Consider the following 13,604-nt stretch of genomic DNA (forward strand, 5'->3'; position numbering starts at 1 on the left):
GCCTGTGGGAACACATACTTCTTTTTACTTATGCTTGAGAAAATGGCTCAGTTATTGCAGGTCTGTCTCTCTTTCAGTGGCTTACATTTCCTGTCCCATTCCCTATGTTCTTGCATTCCTCACTAGCACCACCACATATGTGTCTTATGCAGAATGGTTTCCATTCATTGATTCCCAGAAGGTCTTATGAAGTACGAAGAGCTGCAGCATCTGGATACAGTTGGCATACAGACCTTACCTGAGCTGAGGGGTCTCTCCCTACTACAGCTATTCTTTGTCCCTTTCCATCTCTGTCTGATAACTCTTAAGGGATGTGTATACATCTCCTAGTGCTGCTTGAATCCCAAACTACAAGGCTTTACAGAACCATCCAAAGCAGTCCAGTAATGTCCCTTTATGCTGTGCTGATCACATGGCAATTTCAAATGACTTGAGCATTTCACATTTTTGTGTAATCTCCTTAATGTGGGGGCACTTTGGGAGCTCTCAGATTGCAGGGAGTTCAGGGTAATTTTAACTTGTTGGAACACTACAAGTTTCCACAGATCTGAGCATGGAGGTTTGGTGGGGTTTGGAGCTGCAGTACTTGCCTGGGAAATGACTGGTGGGGCAGGCAGCAGGTCCATTTGCCTTTCTCCTAGAGCAGGCATTTATTGAATAAGGACATTGGTTGACACCTAATAGCCACCTTGGAGAAATGAAGGTGCAAGTGTGCCAGGGCATGAGCTCATTTGCAAAGGTGACACTTCAGATTGGACTGAAGAGTGATGATGTCTGTGAAGGTTGATATAGTTATTTGCTGGATAGTTGGACTTCATTTTACAAGGTTGCTATTCAGTCATGTTTTATTGGCAGCACATTGACACACAGATTATTATGCAAACTCTCTGAAATGCTTATCTGTGGTTTGACACTCCTGACCTATAAACATTTATAATCTCCCTGCCTCTACATCTTTTTCTTCTCTTTGGATTTGTACAATGTTACAGGAGAAAAAGCTATTTTGGTGTGGTGGTTCACCACCCTGAGTTCCTTGCGCACTGTATTTCCCAGTGGTTCTGGGGGGAAGTGTTTGGGTCTCTAGTAATCCAGTCAAACTTCAAAAGAATCAACAAATGAACAAAGACATGAAGCAGTTTCCATAAAAGAAACAGCTAAGCAGGTGAGGACTCCAGCCTCCAGGGAGAGGGGAAGTATATTAGGAGTCAACTAACTAGTGGGTGGCGTGGAGAAGGTTATCTAGATCCTTCATACTCACTTACTCTCAGGAGCTGGAGTATGAAAGTAGATTGGTGGCTGCCAAGTGCAAAGCAACCCAAAGGAGACAGTGTATGAAACTCGCAGATGTACATGTTCTTTTCCCTTATCTGAGCTGCTCTTCTTGGCACACTAAGCAGTTACACTCTAACTTGTTACCAGAGGAAGCTGTGGGTACAAAAATCTTCTTCCCGTTTAAAATTGGGTAACTAGGGAAAGATACATGACTGGGCTACTACATGCAACATGAACATCTCTGGCTTGGGATCTCCCAGAGCTGGAAAACATTGAAGCCTGGTGAAGTGGTGCAGGCAGGGACCTGGTGAGACTGGTATGCTGTAACCCACTCCCTTAACCCAGGGGCGTGCTTGGTCCCCCTCCCTTAAGCTTCTGTTCAGGGTCAGATGGAAGAGCAGAAAATGTGGGAGGTGAATTGTCCTGTTCCAGTTACAGGATAATGAGACTTGCAAGGCACCAGCTCAGCAAGAAAGATATTTTTGTGACTGAGATTCCACCATCCTCGAGCAGCCATACGGAGGGGAACCCGTGTTGAAGGCTGGGTTGAGCCCTCAGAGGGCAGATTTTTTGGGGCCAGCAACGGTGATGATAAGGTGATGTAATAAACTTCTTCCTCCCTCCTGTTTTTTAAAAGAAGCTGTATCTGACTGGGCTCCATGTCCTTCATCCTCTAGCTGAAGCCCAGAGCATGGAGTTTTTTGCTTGCCCTTGGGAAAACTTGAAGAGGACAAATGCTGAGCCAGGTTGAGTCTCCTCCAGCAGCCAGAGAAAGGGAGTTTGCAGGGGTACGTGGAACACCTGGGGCTGAACTCAGCAGTAACAAAAAGCAGATCATGCTGAAATACAATGCTGAATGCATGTAGTCTTGCTGCAGAGAAGTTAGTTCTCCCTGAAGCATTAGTTCTTGTGACAGAAGATGTGAAGTCCAGGAGGTTTCCTGCATGTCAGCTGCTCCCAGGGCCTGAGGGCATCCTGGTTATGCTCCATGCTCAGTGGCAGGGCTGGGGCTGCAGGACGCTGGCAGCATCCCTGCCGCTGCTGACACCTGGGAGAGATGCAGGGAAAAGGAGCTGGTTACCTTCAATAGCTAGACTGCAGCTGATTGTCAACAGCAGCCTAATTTAATTAGAGCTGAACTGGATCATTATTTAATGAGAACTGAGACTAATTAATTTTTGGACTCACAGTACAAAAGATGCTTTGTTCCTTTTGAATAAGTAATTAAGTGAGGCGTACTCAGACACCCTATGCTCTGCTGCATTTGCAAAGGGTTTGTTCTCTCTCTTATCTCTATCTTATTTGCATAAGCACTTTGGAATTAGGAATTAATTGTTTTGTTGCTAACGATGTTGGGTATAATTATCTTGCTTTAGAATGGCAGACTTTGTGCAAGTACCAGGGCTTTGTCTACCAGAGGACACTGACCAGACCAGAATTGCTCTGCGATGTGGTCACGGGTACAAAACAGAAGACGAGCTGCCCAGGAATGGTGAGTTGTCTTTGAACTGCTCTGAGCTAAAGCCATTCTGCTCAGGAACAGGGTGGCTGAGTGGGAGCCACTGCAGAGTGGCAGGTGACAGCATTTCCCAATACCAGCTCAAGTTGGTGTTCCAGTGTAGACAAGTTGGCTTTCACGTGGCTTATCTTCACCTTGTTCTGCCAGAGCAGTACGGTGTCATCACAATGTTTAGCTGCTGTCCCTGGCAGGAGGAGGTTTTGTCTGTTCTTATTTCATTTGTAGTGGCCCCGTGTGCACCACTGCGCTGCACTGGATCAGAACAGCTTGGCTATTTTTTCCCTCACTCCCATAAAAAAGCCGCAGGGGCTCCAATGTTTACAAACACAAGTCAGCACCTCATTAACTGAAGTGACATTCATTTGCAAGCCATGGATTAATATTTTGAGTTCTGATGTTTCTGAAGTAGTCTAGTGTGACTCATTCCTCATTGGCACCAGCAATTAAGCCACAATGTTCAATATCTAGCAGGTCATTTCCATTAGAAAGCAAACTTGGTGTTTGAGCCCAGCATTTCTTAGGATGTTCTTGATAAATCCCATTCCTTTGTGAAGTTCAATACAGAGAGCTTCATGGTTCCTGGCATCTGAGTTAGCACACAGCTGAGAAGAACTTTCTTTATGATTTTTCTCAGGACCTTCCTCATTTTGCATATTTTGTGAGTTCTTTTTGCTCCCTCACTGAACACTTATGTACATCATGTATACCTGTGGGTGCATCTGTCTGAGTCTGTAAGAAAACCACGTGACACTTACAAGACTTTTCATCTACTTGCATGCGCTTTCTGTGGTGAAGCCTGTTGCAAAAGCTCATCCTTTGAAGGTTGTGGGTTGATACGAGATCATGGTTGTATGACCAGTTTAAGCCATTGGTCTAGCATATGTACTAAAACTTCCAACGCTACAGCATTTGCCCTACCTTACCTCGGCCCATTAATCCAAATGAATTAAAATTGTAACTTCTTGTATGACCCAACCCTTATTGGAAAGAAAACTAACGGTTTATACTGACAATAGACAGAAGCTAGGGCAATGATGGCATGTCCCTGTCAGGACACTTCCCTGCCACATCCCTAGATTGAATATTTTCTTTTTCCCCTGCCATCCATATCTTTGGAGATCCATTCTCACATTCCAGTGTCTTTCTAGGTTGATAGCAAAAATCTCTTTCAGAGGTTGCACAAACAGGGAATGCACTGTTGATCCATTTCTGCTAGCCCATTTCTACACCTACATACTCAGCTTTGGAGGACACCTGTGCTGAAACATGTCTTCAGAAGGTCCCTACAGCCTTAAGTCTGGGACTCCAGCCTATCCTCTTTTCTGGGGTCGGCCTGTGCTGGATGCAATCTCTGCTATAATCATGCTTTTCTATCTTTCATTGCTTCAGGGCTGCTTTCCTATTCCCTGACAGAGTCATTAATTTTTTCCTACTCTTACACATCTCTTTCTACACCATTTAGATGGTCCAAACCCCTCTGATTTTCTTCAGAAACTCCTAAGAAGAGGCATTGTGGTGTTCTTACCTCTAGGGCTTTCTAATCACAGGCAGTTGCCTATGTTAGCTGGCTGCCAAAATGGCAAGGCAGTCCTGGCAAGATTTGTTTTCCATTTCATGGTGACTGGAGCCCTGGAAAGCCATGCTGGTGGCTGTACCAGTTGTATGCCTGCTGGGGGGAAACCTTGTCGCATATGTCTCTTGCTGGGCAGAGGCTGTTTTCAGAAAGGGGCTGTTGCTCCTTTTGATCCTTTCCATGTGGCAACAGAAGCAGCGTCTGCAGTGCTCTTTGCCCTTTCTCTTACCCTTCCCAACTCCCTGCCCTGGCTCTGCCCCTTTCCCTGCTCATGCTCCTGCACTGCTGGGAATTCTTGAGCCGCCTCGGGCACGGAGAGGTGCTTCGTGCTTGCCTTGATGTGGCAGCGCAGGGAAGGTGAGGTGAGGGTGCTGAGGGCTGGAGCAAGAGAGTCTGAGAGCAGGTGCACCGCGGTTAGGGCAGATGACTCTCTCCAGTTACTCATCTCCGAGCAGGTCTCCACTTATTCCTCCTTCTCCTTTTCTGGAAAGTTACTGTAACTTGCATATTTGTGATGCTTTCTGCCCCTGCAGGCAGGATGACTTGTTTACTACTATCCAATCACCTGCAAATCACTTGCTTTAGGTCAGTCAGCTGCATCATCTAAGGACAGCCTGAATCTGCTGAATGCCTTCCCCCAGCCTGGTTTGTACAGTTCTTAGCTGCTGTGAAACGGGAGAGGTTCTCCTACAGTTTATGGATGGTCTGACCTGAGATGATGCTGGATGCATCATGAGGGATGAGGCACACCCTGAGCACAAAGCCTTGCAGGATCAGACTTTTTTGGATGGAGAGGATGGCAATGAAGTGTTTGCAGGCAGATGTGAGCCCCTGCTTGGACTGGACAAAAGCCAGTGCTGGTCTGAGCCATGTGGCTCTGGCTATGTTGGTGCTGGCTATATTGGCCTGGGCTTTCAGCCAGGCTCTCATAACTGCATGGCTTTTGGTCCTGAGCTGAATCCTATCTGGTTAGGGCAGAGCTTGCTGTGTGTCTGCTCAGAAGAGCAGGGCAGAGCAATTCAACATACTTATCCCACAGACATGCCACATGTGTCTACAGAAACTATCAGTCAATCCCATCCAGATTCCTCACCATTAATCTTCATCTTCATCTAGCATCACATGTCTTGAGGTCAAGAGTGTTAAGATCAGCCAAAATCAATAAAATTCTACATTGTTAGTGTATCCTCGGTGCACTGCAGCTGTCCTTGCTATGCAGGGAGCATAATTTAATCTCCCCGTGCGACGTGTTGAATTTATTGCTTGGCGATGTTCAGTGAATATAGAGTGGTGGGTGGGGAAAATACTGGCTTTTGATTCAGAATTTGTACAACATCTGTGAGTAAAAACACACATTTGATGTGCTGACTCAAAGCAAATGGCTCACATTTGGACTGCAGTCTTTCCCTGTGCTGTTTTCCTCCTTTCTCTGTGCTTACAGTATTGATCTGGCTTGTTCTGGATGGATGCAGAAACCGACTGGGTGGCAAAAAGGGAGATCAGAAACAAAACATATTGAATAAAATTGATCATTGGTAGGAAGAAAATTAAGCAGGTTTTTATCCTTTTACGTAAGGCGGAGGGAACCATTCCAATAAAGAGATTGTTTCCCTTTTAACTTAGCTCTTGAAAAATGCCACTGAATTATTTAATCTCTTTAGGCAGATCCCCTAATCTAGCTTCCTCACAGGCATTTGCTCACAATATCTATGTCAGCCTCTTAGCCCAGGGAAGATTGCTCACAATGCTGACTCCTGTGCTAAGAGGGATTTCTGTATACCTGTTCCCCAGGCTGCTTGCTTGCTGAGTACTCCCCAGGGCACAAAAAGTGGGAAAGTACCAAAAGGGGAAAGATATAGCTGTAGCTTGTTAATTAAACTGGAAATAATATCCCAGTGGCAAAAACCTTACTGAAGTCAGTGAGAATTCTGTTGTGACTTGAATAAGGACAGACTTTCAGCCCGGATGTGGATCCCATGTGTCCTGTTAATATTGGTTTTATGCCATTTGAACCTCTGCTTGTATTTGGGTTTTGAACTTCAGGCTGCACTCTCATCCATGGGCTGCCCTTGTGGGAGCTGGCTCTAGTCACTTCAGATGGTTACTGAATGCAAAATCAAAGTCTAAACCAAGCAGGCATCTGTGATGGAAAGGGAAGCCACCAGTTTCCAGGACCTTTGCAGAGATAACTAAGACTGTGACTTGCTTGAGGACCAAGGGAACTCTGCATATGGCTCTGGAAAGCTTTAGAAAGTCTTTGAAAAATGCTAGACTTCAGTCTGCTTCTTCCTTGAGGTGGAAGCAACTGGTAATATTCTGCTTTTGCTTTCCTTATGGGTTAAAGCTGAACTAGAATGACAGAGCAGGACTTTCTGGTGTTAGCTCTGGGACAAACTTCAAGAAAATCATGGAGAGTTGTTTCTTTCCATGCATGGTGTCTCCTGCAGAGTTATTCTTAGTGTGCATGTTATCACCTTGTGTGATATATAATCACCCAGAGGCTAGGACATGCAAGCACATGGTTATGAATACCCACAGAAACACTGTGATCACTTGCCCTGATGTCAGAGATAAATGCTTTGACTCTGGACTCTATTATATATTCTCAGAACCAAACCACTCAGCAAACCTGCCTCGTGATTCCACTCAACCCTGTCATAATGATTTTAGAAGAAAACCACAAGAAACGTGGTGGTTTTGGGTCCTTGTCAAAGCGCAGCAGAAGAGCGTTGGTTGATTACTTTTTTTTTTTTAATTCATTTTAACATTACATTCAGAGTGAAAGTCTGGGCATATACCTAAATGGACTGAAATGTAAAGAGGGTCTTACATATGATTGTGGTGAGAAACCACTGGATTTCATCTGAAAATGTACTGTGGATGCAGGAGATGAGATAATTTAAAACATAACTATGTGAAATCCCACCATGAAAACTCTATGTGCTTCTCGGTTATTCTACCCTTTCTTAGCTTTCTTTTTTGTCTACAAAGCTCTATTTTTCCTGGTACACTAACAAATATAAACATTCAAACTTCAGCTCTGTGAATTCAACATTTTCTTCTCTTGCCGGCTTTCTTCATGCTTTCCCCAGACACACACAAACAAAAAGTAGCCCATGGCATGTACCTGAAAAGGAGGTACCTTCCTTTCCACACCTGGGTATGAACGCAGTTGCAGACAGCCGCTGCGAAACAAAAGCTTTTTGTGATGAATAACCAGTCTGGAGCTCACTGGGCATCTGACTATTTATGATCGGTCAAGGGATTGCCTAGGTCAGTGGTGGTGTGCGCAATTACAAAACACTGGGCAGTTGTCCAGGTGGTTTGTGTAGGCACAAGCACACCCTATAGCTAGCTATAAGTGTGTTTGGAGTTCTGGACTGGGCAGTGCTGTGGACAGGGGAGGGAGGAGGTGGTGGCACAATCCGGCAGCTGCGGCTGTGTCTCGTGACAGTGGGCAGAGCTGTTGGGAAGGTGACAGAGGGGCTCCACAGTCTGCAGCAAGTTTCACCTCTCGGGCTATCAACCAGCCTAAGGGCAAGGGCAGCCAGGCCCGGCTCTGCAGGGAGAGTTGTTAACAATGTTCACGCTAAGCAAGCTGTGCTGCGGGGTAGCTCTGGCTGGTTAGGGTGCTGTCACACCTTCCTCCAATCCTTCTCCCTGCTTGGCCATCATGCCGAGATAATTATTGCTGCAGCAGGCATGAAGGGGACAGGATGGGGGCTTTGTCTTCAGCTGCTGCTGTTCACAATATGATGTCTAAAGACAGTCTCACCTTTCTTCATGTTGATGAGATGCTGGTCCATGAAGTGATACAGCCGAAGCACTTGCAGGGACTCATCCTAGTAGGATGTGTGTGGAGTGATAACAACCACAGCAAGAGGAGCCAGGTGGACGGCTAGGGGTGGAAGCACCTTCAGCATCCGCAGCAAAAAAGCCCAGGACTTATCTGCCAGAGTCCTTTCCAAATGCTGTAACTGCTGATGCTCCAGGCTATGAGCCTTTAGCAGGTGTTCTGAATTGCTCATCCCTCTCTCAAGCTCTTATGGCACAGCAATATCTGGGTTAGAGGCCACCAGCAGGTAGCACTAGCACGGCCCTCTCGTAGAGGGAAGTTTGCAGTCCTTCCAAGAGGTGTGAAAGATGATGCAGCAAAGGCCTCCTAGGATTAATAACAATAGTAAGCTTAATGAACAGAGTATTATTTCCCCTTCCCCAGTTCTTTATAAAAGAGTGCAAAGGGTCCTAACGAAGCCAACCTTGCACACCATAGACTGAGCTCTCTTAGATCTCTGTAACGGTTGGAGTTGTGAAATATTTGTTGCATCTATAATTAGGGAGTAGAACAGATGGCTAGAGCTTAGTTATAATTAAAGTCTAATGCACAGTAAAATAACCCAATGCAGCCAGTGATTCAGCGGCAACCAAAGAATTTTAATTCTTTCTTTGCTGGGCTTAAGCTTCAATTGCAGGAATTGAGACTTCAGGGAAAGTTTGTTGCATCACTTATTACATAGGGACATGGCTCTATATTAAAGGGTTGTGTGGCAATTTTTGATTGCTATGTATTAAGTTATATTGTGTGGTCTTGCTTACCTTAGTAACTTGAAATCATGTGTGAAAAAGGCATGTGAATTGTTTTAACAACACAAAATCTACATGTTGCAATCTGTTTTAGAAGAGACTCTTAAAGCCTGTCTGCCTAGTAATTGATTGCTAATGCTTTAGGATAAGTTATTTGGAAAGAGGCATTTATTAGGTGCTCTTAGACAGGAACACATTTTCTTTATAAAGCTGTTCTAAATGGTGTTATCAGTAGTATCATTCAATGCATATTCAACACCACTTTTAAGTATGGATCATTAGAGGCCTCACGACACTAGAACTGGAAGCAATTGAATAAGCTTCTCATTTCCTGGGAGACAGGAGATAGGGCTAGGAGTTAGCATCAGGCAAAGAAACATGGAGAACTCTTACTGTGAGCTTTGCAGACTGTGGAAATGTTTTTTATGCTTTGGTTTGGGTTTTTTTCCACTCATATTTATAGTAGAGGGATGTCTGTAATACAACCTGCCAAAGGTATGAGATGCCAGCTCTCCCAGAAGGAGAACAAGCACGGTTCTGGACCATTCCTGGAGACTGAGAAGACACAAGAGAAAATGCTATTATGAGCATTCCCCTTCCCCGTCTTCTCAGAAGACTTTCTGAAAAGATTCACGTGTATCTACTTAGGATATTGGGACATCCATTAGTAGATTAGCGATGCAGTTGCCAGGGCTACAGATGCCTGAGAGGTTTTGGAGGTGTTCCCTCCTTCCCTTCCAGCAGGCTGGAAAGAGCTGTGTTAAGTGACAGGTTTTTTCTCAAAGCTGAGATCAGCCTTGGGTGGCCCCTGCTCATCCAGGACCTGTCCCAAGACGACTTGGGTGGCACCTCTTGCATAGTGAGCATGAAAGGAACGCCAATTACCTGATACTTATTGTGGATTATAGGCATGCAGGCAGCCCATAACTGCTCCATGGCTAATGTGTGACAGCATCCCACACATTTTGCTTGTCCCTCTGGTGCTGTCTTAAACTGCAGAAGATTTGGGTGCAGTTGTGTGTATGGTAGGTGAAGTCCACAGGATTTGCAGAAGTTGCTACTTTTAGCAGAGTTAACGCAGACTGTGGATGCTGCCTGGGAATCCTTGAGCAGTAGGCAGGCAGTGTTAAGGTTTCTAAATTGATGCTGTTTGAGGAACTGGTACCATGCTTTGAAGCCCTACCTTTAAGAAGGCTGAGTTTAAAAAAAAAAAAAAAGGCAGGAACGCTTCCCAGCTCTGCATTTGTCTCAAATATGGGCCTAGGGGCTAAAATACCCTTATTGTCTAGGGCTAGTGCACCCCTGCAAGACAGAGCTGACCTCTGCTTTCACACCCACAGAGACCACGGTCTCTAAGTGAATCTGGAACAGTCCCTGCAAAAGGGTATGGAAAGTCAGGGGGCTGCAGAGACGCCGTGAAAGGCAGGATTTGGCTCACTCAGCCTTTTGAGGGATGGTAATAGGATGGGGAATGGAGGGACCTAGCTCAGCACCACTAAAACTCGTGCTTGCAAGACTTTTCGGGAAAGCTGGCAGGCAGGAAAAAAAAAACCCAACCCAACTCCTCTCACCCTTATCCTTCCTCCCAAACCGAGCGTTTCTGACCTGCCGCCCCAGGAGACGACAGCAGCAGGGCGGCTTGGGAAGAAGCGCCTGCTGAGAGCCCCCGGGAGCCGTCCCCGGGAGTACCGGGCGGTTCGGGTGCCTGCCCGGGGCTGTGGCCGCGGCCCGGGCCGGGAGCAGCAGGTGGCACTGTTACACCCGCTCCCCGTAAATTCGCTGCTCTGTGCGGCAAGACCTGCGCTGCCTCGACACACGTTGCATCGCTGGCGGTTGATTCTTGGATATCAACTCTGGGTTGTCAGTCTGCCCGCTGTGTGCGGCACCTCCGTACCAGCGTTGCTGCTCGGGGGAGGTTTGATCCCCCAAAGGAGGGACTGGGTTTCTAAAAACCTAGGGTCGCCTGCGTGGTCGGTACCTCTTGTTTAGCCGGCGCGTCGCTTCTGGCCGGTCTGCTTCCTAGTGAAGAGCAATGCTGGCTTCTGCTGTCCCATAGCAATAGGGAAATTACCCTTGGCTCGAAAAGCTGAAGGCTGAGTCGAGAGCTTGGGACAGAGGGTTAATCTTTTGCCTGCTTCAAGGTTGCAACCTGTGACGCGCTTAGGTTGAGTCACAGCATAAATTGTTTCACGCTGGAAAAAGTGAGGTGCGAAGTTTTGATCATCGCATATGAGGGTTTGGGTTTTTTCAAGGGTGCATATATGGGCTATGAACATCAAAGTGCAAGGATGGGGGTAATGCAAGAGACTCTCCTTAATTCATTATCTTTTCCATAAAGACATGAAACACTGGCTCTTCAGCTTTCCTGAGCTTTGCTCTGGGAGAGGGGGGAAAGGCTTTATTAACTTTCACATGTTCCTTAAGTGGCACCAAACCCTTGCTTTATGCCCACGTACTTTGCCGTCACTGACTAAGTGGATTTTGTGCTCCATCCTGAGGAGGATGGACTGACTAGCAGAGCTGAGCGTGTCCTGTTCTTACTGTTTTTCAAGCCGTAAGCCTGGAAAAGGAGGCTGGTGCCCCTAAATGCAGGTGTTCTCAGGCTGTATCTCCAGCACAGTCAGGAGGGCAATTATTACCTGTGAACACACCCATGTTAATGGTAATCTGGGTGAACTGGGTACTGCTGGCTGGGGAGGTGTGGAAGTGCAGGCTTCAGCAGAGGATGTGCAGGTTTGCAACCAGGGCTTCCATCACTAGTGGTTAATACTTTGGGGATTTTTGTTTTAATTGCTACTGGTTCTTGAACTGGCTTTAATCCCATTAGTTTGGGTATGCCTGCAGGAGCTGTGCTTGCACCTTGGATTGCAGGAGAGACATAGCCTTAATGCTGGGAACTAGAGCCATGCCAGCCAAGCAGTGAGTTTTTGTTGTATCCTGTTTGGAAATGAGAAATTCTTTCAAGACCAATGCTTTTGCATGGAGGATTTATTTTCTGAAGCTGCCAAAAGGACAAAGAGGTTTCTGCTTGTGTGGAGTATGCAAGAGGTGGAAAACAGCAGGGGATGACAGCAGCAACAAGACGTTGTTACAATTCAGCTCATCTCTGACTCACAAGGAAAAGTTAGAAGGAGTGAAAGACGAGCCATGCAGCAATATTCAGTCTACTGCATTTCTGTGTCCTCCATGGAGGCTGACAGTGAATACCATCCTTGCTAGTGACTTTCTCTCCAAGTGAATCTCTCCATGCAGACAACTTGCTGAAAGCTGTCATCTTGCTTCATGTAGAGCAAACCTCTTCTTTCGTTTGCTTCTTGTCTGGTGCTGCTGGCTATCACCAGCACTTCAGAAGCTGATATCTTCGATGCCCATGCACCAACCTCTGGGGCTTCTGATGTGAAAGCCTGGGAGATGGGAGCAGAACGTGTGAAAACTCTGTGATGGTTCTGGGGTGAGAGGATGAGTGTGAGCCTGTGCTAGAAAACTGAAGGGAAAATGCAGGGAGTTCCTGGTCCTGCCCTCTTCTGCCACCCACCCCACCGCACAGCAGAGCTGGAGCAGGCTTTCACCCATAAGGATGTGGTCACTGGGGTTTCTGTCCCCAACCTGGGCTTGACCCCGCAGGGTGTGATGACACCATGTGTATTTGTGGTGTGGTTCTTGCCAGAATGCCAGACATGTCTCATGGCAGCTGTACGGGGAGGCCAAGCCTTCCACCTACACAGCTCCTGCCACCCCTTTGATATGCAATCCTGACCCCACGGCAGGGTGTTGCCACCTGTCCTGGGGTGCTCCAGCCTCCAGCCCAGCTTTAGCCCGGGCTGTGGCCCCGCTATGTCTCGGGAACGCCCGGAGACAGTGGCACAGCTGCACTGATGTCAGGGAGGGGAATTCCCTCTGCCCGGCAGGTCCGTCGCTCCCTCCCTGCCTCGGGTGGCGGGAGTTTCCTGTGGGAGTTGCGTGGTGTCCTGCCAACTCTCGAGGACAGAGCAGGCTCTCTTGGGACTGGAGCACTGCTCGGGAGCTGACTGCGGGAGGGGAGCCTCCTTTTGGCCTTGTTACTGGTTTCTCACTATAGTCATTGCTCTCTGTGTCTTAACTTTTTTTCACATGTGCATGAATACTGTAAGGCTTGGGTTTTTCTTTTCTGTGGCGTGCCAGGGAGACAGAGTAAAATTCCAGCTTGGGATGTTGGTGTCCTGGTGTTGGTCTCAGAGCTGGTCCCTTTTGCTCTCTCTTCATAGAGAGAAGAACCCTGGTGTTCAGTAACAGCTAAGAGAAATCCCTTCAGTGTTCATATTTGCTCTTCACTAATGGTATTACCCTTACAGTTAGTTTTGTTTGACTCCTCAATGGCAAGAAAATGGAGACTGCAACTTCCAAAATGCATGTTCAGCTTCAAGCCTGCTTTCATACCATCTCCTCCTGGCTATGTGAAAACAAGGGGCAAACCTTCCCACTGCCCACACTTCTACAAAAAAAAAGACCCAATGTGGCCCTCAGTGGTGGGAATGTCTCTGGAAGAGGGGACATCCACAGCTGCACTGAGGTTTTACCACCAGACTGTCATGTAGAAAACTACAGCTCTGAGGATCTTCATGGGTGGTCATTGAGATATAAAGGCTGAAGCCAGCCTGAGGCAGGTTCTTTGGTTCA

General features: G+C 46.8%; 1 protein-coding gene across 1 annotated transcript in view; it reads left to right on the forward strand.

Moving 5' to 3' along the window:
* Positions 1-1,964: 1,964 nt before the first annotated feature.
* The window catches only part of TP63 (tumor protein p63), a 126,481-nt gene continuing 114,841 nt past the window's right edge, over positions 1,965-13,604 (forward strand). The window contains exons 1-2 of the mRNA XM_075031626.1: positions 1,965-2,060; positions 2,649-2,764. The gene's annotated coding sequence lies outside the window, so the exon portion shown is untranslated. The remainder of the gene's footprint in view (positions 2,061-2,648; positions 2,765-13,604) is intronic.

Source organism: Buteo buteo, chromosome 7, assembly GCF_964188355.1.
Source record: "Buteo buteo chromosome 7, bButBut1.hap1.1, whole genome shotgun sequence".
In the NCBI taxonomy this organism is placed as follows: Eukaryota; Metazoa; Chordata; class Aves; order Accipitriformes; family Accipitridae; genus Buteo; species Buteo buteo.